The sequence below is a fragment of the Strongylocentrotus purpuratus genome, unplaced genomic scaffold, assembly GCF_000002235.5.
Source record: "Strongylocentrotus purpuratus isolate Spur 01 unplaced genomic scaffold, Spur_5.0 spur5_scaffold_17, whole genome shotgun sequence".
Taxonomy (NCBI): Eukaryota; Metazoa; Echinodermata; class Echinoidea; order Camarodonta; family Strongylocentrotidae; genus Strongylocentrotus; species Strongylocentrotus purpuratus.
Genome location: NW_022145602.1, coordinates 983,892 through 992,406, shown reverse-complemented (window position 1 = coordinate 992,406; position 8,515 = coordinate 983,892). Strand labels below are relative to the sequence as shown.

Below are 8,515 nucleotides of genomic sequence, written 5' to 3'. Positions count from 1 at the left end.
CGGCGATGTCTATTTCAGGTGCTGTATTACATTTGGACTTGATTAGATCTTATTGGTCATGTAGAGGTGATGTTAGTTTCCACTTAAAACTTTCGTTATATGATTAAAACCAATGAAGTTCAACGTCAAAAAAGAAATTGCTCATCAAAGATGCAACACGAAATGGAAGAAAGCAGGGATATAAAGAGAGGTTAAAAGAAATTCAGATATACTATTCGAGAGAGAGAGAAAGAGAGAGAGAGGGGGTGAAGGGGGCTAGACACTCAATACTTTTTTTTCAAAATTCTCCTCCCTCTTTTTTCTTTTTTTCTTTTTCTTTCTTCTCTTTTCTCTCCTTTCTTTCCTTTCTTTTCCCTTCTTTTCTTTCTTTTCTTTTCTTTCTTTTCTTTTCTCTCCTTTCTTTCTTTCTTTTCCCTTCTTTTCTTTCTTTTCTTTTCTTTCTTTTCTTTTCCTTTTTTTTTTTTTTTTTACTTTTCTTTCCCTTTCCCTCTCTTTTTTTTTTCCCTCCCCCTTTTTTCTTTTTTCCCGACGGCAGCGCAATTTTACCGACAATATAAATAAATCGTTACATAAAAATTAAAAAATATGAGGGAAAATAATCATACTGCAGTTTATAATAAACATTTTTTTTTTAGACAGCAATAAAAGAATCATTAAAAGACCCAAATCACCATTTTGACAATGCCTGAAAAGTAAGTTGACATCCATTTTTAAAATTACGAAACAACGTGCATAATGTTAAGACCTTCTCTTTCATTAAATTGATAAATGTTTCTAAATATCCTTACAAGATTTCCTATACGGCCGTTGTTTTTAGTTTTTTTAAAGACTAATTGGCAACGGACTAAATCGTATTTGGGAAATTGGCATCAATCAAAATTAATCTTAAGTCCGCATTCAGTTTCCTTTTCCCATCAAATATAATTTGCTTAAAGGCCCTCTGCACTACTTGTAGCTACTTGCGCCCTCTATATAACAAACAATGCCTAATCGGTGACCATTGGTCCCCCATAATCCACTTTTTCTTGTGTGAACTGAGAGCTGAGTTGATGAGATAACCACCTGTCCAGTGACCTTGCAGGGCACTCTAATCCCTCCTGTAAACTACGGCAGATAAGCTTTAATATACTCTTCTTAGTGGTTTTTGTACATTATTTTAAACATTATATTATGCATTAATTTTTCTTCTGGGCATATTCTCATTCTTTTCTTGGACATCTACCATGCAAAAATAAATTTCAGTGTTATATCCCATAAAAGACATCATCTTCAAGATCATTCATTTAGTAGTCATGGTAATCTGTCCTCAAACATGTAAAATTGATACTGACATTTTCTGACAAGGAAGAAATATTCAAATATTGTTTTATTGGCAAACAAATCTGCATTCGAATCCGTAAGGGGTACGAGGCATGAGGTGGCGGGGCGGAGAAGATTTTTTTTTAATACTAGGTTCGGAATCAAGATAGTAGTGAAGTGTATCTTTATGGTGAAATAAGATTTGTTACCAAATAAAGTATCTTTTTAACTTTGCTCTCTTGGGTCGCTGGCAAACTTTAGAAATAGACAAGTCAATACTGTCGTCGTCGCCCCCCCCCCCCCCCCACCACCCCTAGCGGTTAAAATGTGCCTGTACCCCAGTAAATCCGCTGTGATTTCTATTTCTTTTGCATTGATTGTATTTGTTTTCAATCTTGATATCGCTTTGTATTACATATGGAATAACTCGCTTTGTTAAAAAAAAAAATTGTGACATTCATGAACCTGCAGGACATCAGATCAAGGAACTGACCAAACAACATTCAGTAAAGCTGAGCGTGCAATTCGAAGAGCTACACCAGAGTTTCTCGGCCGTTCTTTACTCACAACTGTTGTTGTTTCATGGATAGAAGTACCTGCATTCAGTTTCGGGTCCTCACAACGGGTTCGTACAAAATGTTTTCTCATTCCTAGAAATCAATCAAGATAGAAATAAAACCATAGAGTGGCGTCCTGAAAAATAAAACCAATTCTTTTATGTTCCCCCTTTTTTATATGGTGTCCAGAGAAGTACGTTTCAAGTACTAATCGGAACAGATGGCGAGCTGACTTACGTTATCTTTAACTATGCGAACATCGAGTGGGACGTCTACCGTGTAAGTTATAGTGGCAACACAAACAAAACAAAATAGTAAACAAACAATCGAACAACCAATCTAAGAAACCTAAAAAAAAATGAACGAATACAATATATTATTTTAATTTATTTCAGAATACGTAACGTAACATCTTTTCTATGATACCCTAAAAATGGTAATTTACATGTAATCATTTTTATATTTTCTTTCTTCCCACATTGAAGGAGATATTTAACATCAATCTATCCTTAACATATTGGGAAGTTACATATATATTTGCATTTGACCATCAACGGTTAATTAAAAGAACCTAGATACATGTCTTCTATTTTAAGTTTCAAGAAGCTTAGTTTTTCACAACTGATGTTAAAATGTTAAAAGGGACTATTAATTTTTTATAGAGCAAGTTGTATGACATTGAGTTATTAGGAGTTGGTCTTAAAAGAATGCTTTGATTTTTCAATAAGATGACTTATAACAAATCAAATGTATAGGCCTAAAGATTGCTTCTGACGTTTAAAATGCCATATATAATTTTTAAAAGCTGTTACTACTCATTTCTAGGAAATTTTGAATTAACACTAAAGATTGTAGGATCTCTTTCAAATCTTGCAAATTACATGATGTTATTTAATGGATAATAGAAGGAATTCCAGCAATACTTATTGTTATCAATGTCCCCATCATTTACACCATCGTCATAATGTTCATTATCACCTTCATTACCATCATCATTATCACCATAATCATAATATTCTTCACCATCACCATAACCATCATCATCACATTCATCATCATCATCACCATCGTAATTATCATCATCATCATTTAACACGAACATCATCATTATCTTCATCACTATCATCATCATCACCAATATCACCACCAATGTCATTACCAACATCATCACCATCTCATCATCATCATCATTATTATTATCATCTTTATCAAGGCTGGAATAACTGATAGCGATGGCAACCAGTTAGTTGACCTCTCCGACATCGATCTGTTATCAACTAGTAACTATGGAGTGCCAGGAAGTAGGATATTCGAAATTTCAGATGCAGTGCGTGAGATAGGGAAAGGTACACTATTTTACGTAGTAATGTTATATCAGACTATTATAAATTTAACATCTAGTCTTTATCGTTTAGTACGCATTGGGGCTAAGTCCAAAAATATCCGTACAAAATATTTGAATATGTTGAATTGACTGAGTAACGTTTTACACTGATCGTCTAGACGGGTAAATTTTGAGCACATAGAAAATCAGTTAAGTGACTATCTGTGGCGGGAATTTTCTGTGGCAAGAAAGGCACAAATACAAGTAAGAGGTTAGATTGAGAGGCTGTCTGTCGTTATTTGCATCTTGTGAGCAGAATACAACTATATCCGCCTCCATTGCCTAGTGGTAAAATAATTGTGCGTATAGTCAAAGGCCAGGGCTCGATTCCAGTGTAGGACAAGCGTTCGCAAGCCTTGTAGTAATTTCCACAAAAAGGAAGCATTAATGTTTTGTGTGTCATCCAGTGTATTTCTCACTGTATATATATATATATATATATATATTTTTTTTTTAATTATTTATTTATTTATTCGTACGGGGTAGCCCATTCAACATCAGTTGGTCTCCCATGGGGCCCCTAAAAACATACATCCAGGAATGCAACACAATATGTTAAAATAAAATCATTCAAAATACATACACAATAATGCCAAGTAAATAGTTTAAAAATAGCATGTAAAAACATTGAAATATATCAAGGTGAATGTTTGCAATATAGAATAATCAAATATTTAAAGTACAATACCGAGTAACAGAAAATAATGATATTTTAAAAAAGATATGAAACAGATTATTGGTGAGTAATTAGGTGCCATAGATTCCCTCATACGTCCAATGACTTGAGATAATGTTTAAGATTAAATTTGAGAGATACCAAAGAGGGCAACTCCCGTATAATAACCGGCAAATTATTCCACAAATTTGGACATAGGTAATATAAAGAGTGTTTGTAGTACTCAGTGCGGGAACGACAAGATCGTGTCTGGTCGCTTGCCTCGTATTTTTATCATGTTTTCTACTTAACTCTTGGAAATAATTTTAGTAATCAGGAGAGAGGCCTTGACAGCATTTATAAACAAATATATATCGGAAACAAGTTATTCGATATCTGAACACAAAAGGAAACTGATTTTATTGTGAACAACTGCGTTTTCTATTTCTTTTCAACAGTTCAATGTCAACCGTCCAGCCCTTGTCAGAATGGAGGAACGTGTACGAACGATGAATGCTTTTGCGCCGAGGGTTTCCACGGAAACTTCTGTCATTTAGGTAAAAAAAAAGAAGTAATATCAGTTCTGTATTGTCACAAATTGTGCGACCCAAGATAGGGGTGTCGTTAAAAAAAAAGACATATGCAAACTCTACTTTTCTCTAGGCTGTTAGTAAATATGAAAAGAGAGATGTTTTGGGTTTTGTGAAGAAAAAATGCTGGCTATCGCGTGGGTAAATTGGGTCCAATAAGCCTCCCCCATTGGAAATAATTTGAGTAGTAATCAGGATAGAGGCCTTGACAGCATTTATAAACAAATATATATCGGAAATAAGTTATTCGACATCTGAACACAAAAGGAAACTGATTTTATTGTGAACAACTGTTTGTTTGTTTTTATTTCCGAAATCCATATATATATTCAAGTTTAAAAAAAAAACATACATATAAAACACATTTCAAACGATAAGAAAGTAAGTAAAAGTGTAAAGTATAGACAAACGGTTGGATAGCCCATTTCAGTACCATTTTCAAAATGGTCCTGTTCTTCCATGGGGTCCAAAAGCAAAAATCATATTAATTTACATACAATATCAATTTTTATAAACATCAAAGTAATTTACCAATACACTACCCCCCCCCCCCCTTAGCGTTCCCCCTAACCTCACCACCCCCGCCACCCTCTCGATATTGCCAACCCTTCCCGCTACCCCTTTCCAAGTCCTCCAGTGTATATTATCTCTGTCATAACATTTAAAAATAATTTTTTTATTTCTTTATTAAGTATAGCCAAACTTCTTGATTGTCGAATGTTAATAGACAATCCATTATGCTATTTACTTCCGCGATACAGAAACATACGCTTACAATTCTGTTTTCGGTTTAGGCAAAACTAGATTAGTACTTCTAAGGGCATAGTTAGTAGTCTTAACAATAAACTGCGTTTTCTATTTGTTTTCAACAGTTCAATGTCAACCGTCCAGCCCTTGTCAGAATGGAGGAACGTGTACGAACGATGAATGCTTTTGCGCCGAGGGTTTCCGCGGAATCTTCTGTCATTTAGGTAAAAAAAAAAAAAAGTCATATCTGTATTGTCACAAATTGTGCGACCCAAGATAGGGGTATCGCTAAAAGGACATTTCAAAGAGTTAAGTTACTCCATTCGCATATCTGTTGACAAACTCTACTTTTCTCTAGGCTGTTCGTAAATATGAAAAGAGAGATGTTTTGGGTTTTGTGAAGAAAAAAATGCTGGCTATCGTGTGGGTAAGTTGGGTCCAATAAGCCTCCCCCATTCAGAAAAGTCTATAAACTATAGGTTGTTTCTTAACCAAAGGAAAATTTCGTTTATATGTTTTGGGATCCCTGCTTTATTCGTATATGTATACAAAATGTACGTTCAGTTAGGTAGCCCATTGGCATGATAATTGCTATTCCTTTGTACAAGTAACGGGATGAAATGTGATCAAGGGCAAGGGGTCAGGGTAACATCTTATAGGACAAGAAGCTGTGTTACATTAATTTGGCTATAACCATTAAGATGCTGCTTCGTACATTTAAACGCACATTTTGATTAAATGAGGATTTTACTTTACAATTATATATTCATTCGTTTCGAATTATACAGAACTAATCAAGTTTAACATAATTAGATGAGATATAACAAATGAAAGCAATTGATACTCTGGCTTTAATTTCAGTGGACTGCGGGAAAGTTACCTGTATGAATTTGGCATCCTGTCACATTGACCAATGCCATTACATATCTGGATTCACAAATTCTCTGTGTGAAGATAGTGCTATTTTCCTATACCGAGTACTGTTTTCTATATCTATAGTAAAGCTAATCCCGTAATGGCGTAGTGCCCCCCCCCCCCACCTACGATGACAGTATGTGCATCGATAGCCTATTACGAACGCTTGTGATTCTTATCTCGTATTAAAAGTGTCAGGTCGAGACACAAGTTTTCGTAGATGTTCGGTAATTTACTTTTTCAAAAAGTGGTAAACTGCACCCAACACTTTGGCGATTAAATAGGGATGTATTTAAAAAACGTTGCAACTAGACCCTTCTGAAGATAGGGCTTGATCATTCACAAAAGTTGAGGTATCCCGAAATTTCGACCCGAGACGAAGCACGAAGAACAAAGTAAGCCCCCCCCCCTTTTTGTTGTTGTTTCTTTAAAGGTTGAAAGGCCGAGGAAAAAATAACGAAAGTAGTACATGGTATTCATAAATAATTTTAAGTACTTGGCTGGACTGCTAACTAAGTAAATCACTGTACCACTCTCTTTGTGTAAGCTCGGTTTAAAGGACGTGCACGTTATTTTGAGCCATAGGGTTAGAAGTGTTAAGTCCTTGTAAGATTAAAATTGTTGTCTGTTAGGGTATGAAGGACAGCTATCTGTCTATCGCTTTCCGATTGCTTGGGGAAAATTTAGCAATATGTTTACCCCATATTATGACCATATTATGCTCATATTATGCTCGGGTGTCTGGATGAAGATGTGATTAGCTTTTTGTCATGCCAATTAACCAGATTTTATCAGATTTCATAGTATACTTATAGGACTACTTTGTAAGTAATCAGACCTTTTTATATTTTGTATTATTATATTTCTTGTGATAATCATCCATATAGAAATATGTTTTTCTAAAAGAAATGTTAATTGGGTTGAAAAATGATTAACTATTAATTTGAAAGTGTATGCATTTGACATTTAGACAATTGGTGATAAAATATGACTAGTTAAATGTTATAGCTGAATTAACATGTATTATTTTACGAATATTTGATATTAATTGTTTTGTTAATTAGAATCATTAATTAATACGACGATAGCTGAAAGTATTGATTTCTTACATTCTTGTATGTATATATATATAATTTGTAAACGGAATTTGTAAACGGATTTGTTATTCGTACAAGTTAACTTCCCAGTTTTTAAAGTGTCCGAAATGAAGACATTTGTCCGAAATAAGGCGAAAGCCTTTTGCTTTGTATTTGCTATATCAGAAGATCAAATACCGACATAGTTCCTACGACGATTCGATGCTTGGAGACTTGTGAAGGTTGATGTCCCGTAATCGCTCGTTACGGCAATCGGTCACGTGCTTCAAGATCCCGGATATAATGTCTCGGCGATTCTTGGATGCTAATTCGACGATTCGATGCTTGGATGCTTGTTCGATGACGATCAGCGTGCTACACGTTAGTAGTGAAGAACGTTCTTGTCCGCTCTTACGGCTATAAATGAAATTATCAATATATCCTTCAAAATACATGATATTTAATTTCTACGGTTTCAACACTTATTTCTAATACTCATTTTCGAATAAATCAAACGATGAAATAATAAAGGTTATTTCACCAGACTTTCTATATCCGGTTATAACAAAACCAACATGGTTTCCTTCCACTACACTTTCATTTCATTATTAACTAGGGTCACCAATCTAACTGACCCGGGCAAAAATAAGATTTAATTGCTATATCAGAAGATCCAAAACCGACATGGTTTCTACGAGGAATAGATCCCTGGAGACTTGTGTCGGAAGGATGATGACCCACAAACTTAATCAATCATTATAAGAATTTCGTGATGTCAATAAAAATTCGTTAGAGAAATTCTAGCACAATAATTTCAATAATAACTTGTTTCTCATCATTACTACTAGGTTGTACTGCGTTAATTCATTAACACAAAATAAAATGTTCTTTTACATATAATTTCAAAATGTATGCATGAAGCGTTAAAGCATTTATATCAATAAACGTATATAATTATCCCTATCGAACGACGCTCAGGAGAACGATAGTTCATGAACGGCTCTTTCGTCACGTGTTCGTGAATAATTACTTTTGATACACATATACGAGCTACTTTCCTCTAACGTGGTGCTTCTTGCACACTGTAAATATGTAAATTATCTGAATCCATTATCACACGTAGGTTATGTATAGAAAACTACTTACAGTTATGTTGACAAAGTTGTGCCAATGGCAGGAAAATCGAGGTTCTGGGCTACATGGAGGATACCTCTTGTACCGGTGTCGCCTGAGGAAAAGGACTGCTTGCGCCGAATACGAAATCAAGGCTCTGGTAGCAACTTCCACAACAC

The 8,515-nt window shown here is 34.7% G+C and overlaps 1 long non-coding RNA gene across 1 annotated transcript; it reads left to right on the top strand.

Annotated features, from left to right (window-relative positions):
• The first annotated feature begins 1,743 nt into the window (after positions 1-1,743).
• Positions 1,744-5,487, top strand: LOC115925039. The gene is made up of 5 exons (XR_004064532.1): positions 1,744-1,924; positions 2,046-2,135; positions 3,070-3,202; positions 4,354-4,452; positions 5,358-5,487. It is a non-coding gene; the product is annotated as an uncharacterized LOC115925039 (long non-coding RNA).
• The last annotated feature ends 3,028 nt before the right edge of the window (positions 5,488-8,515 follow it).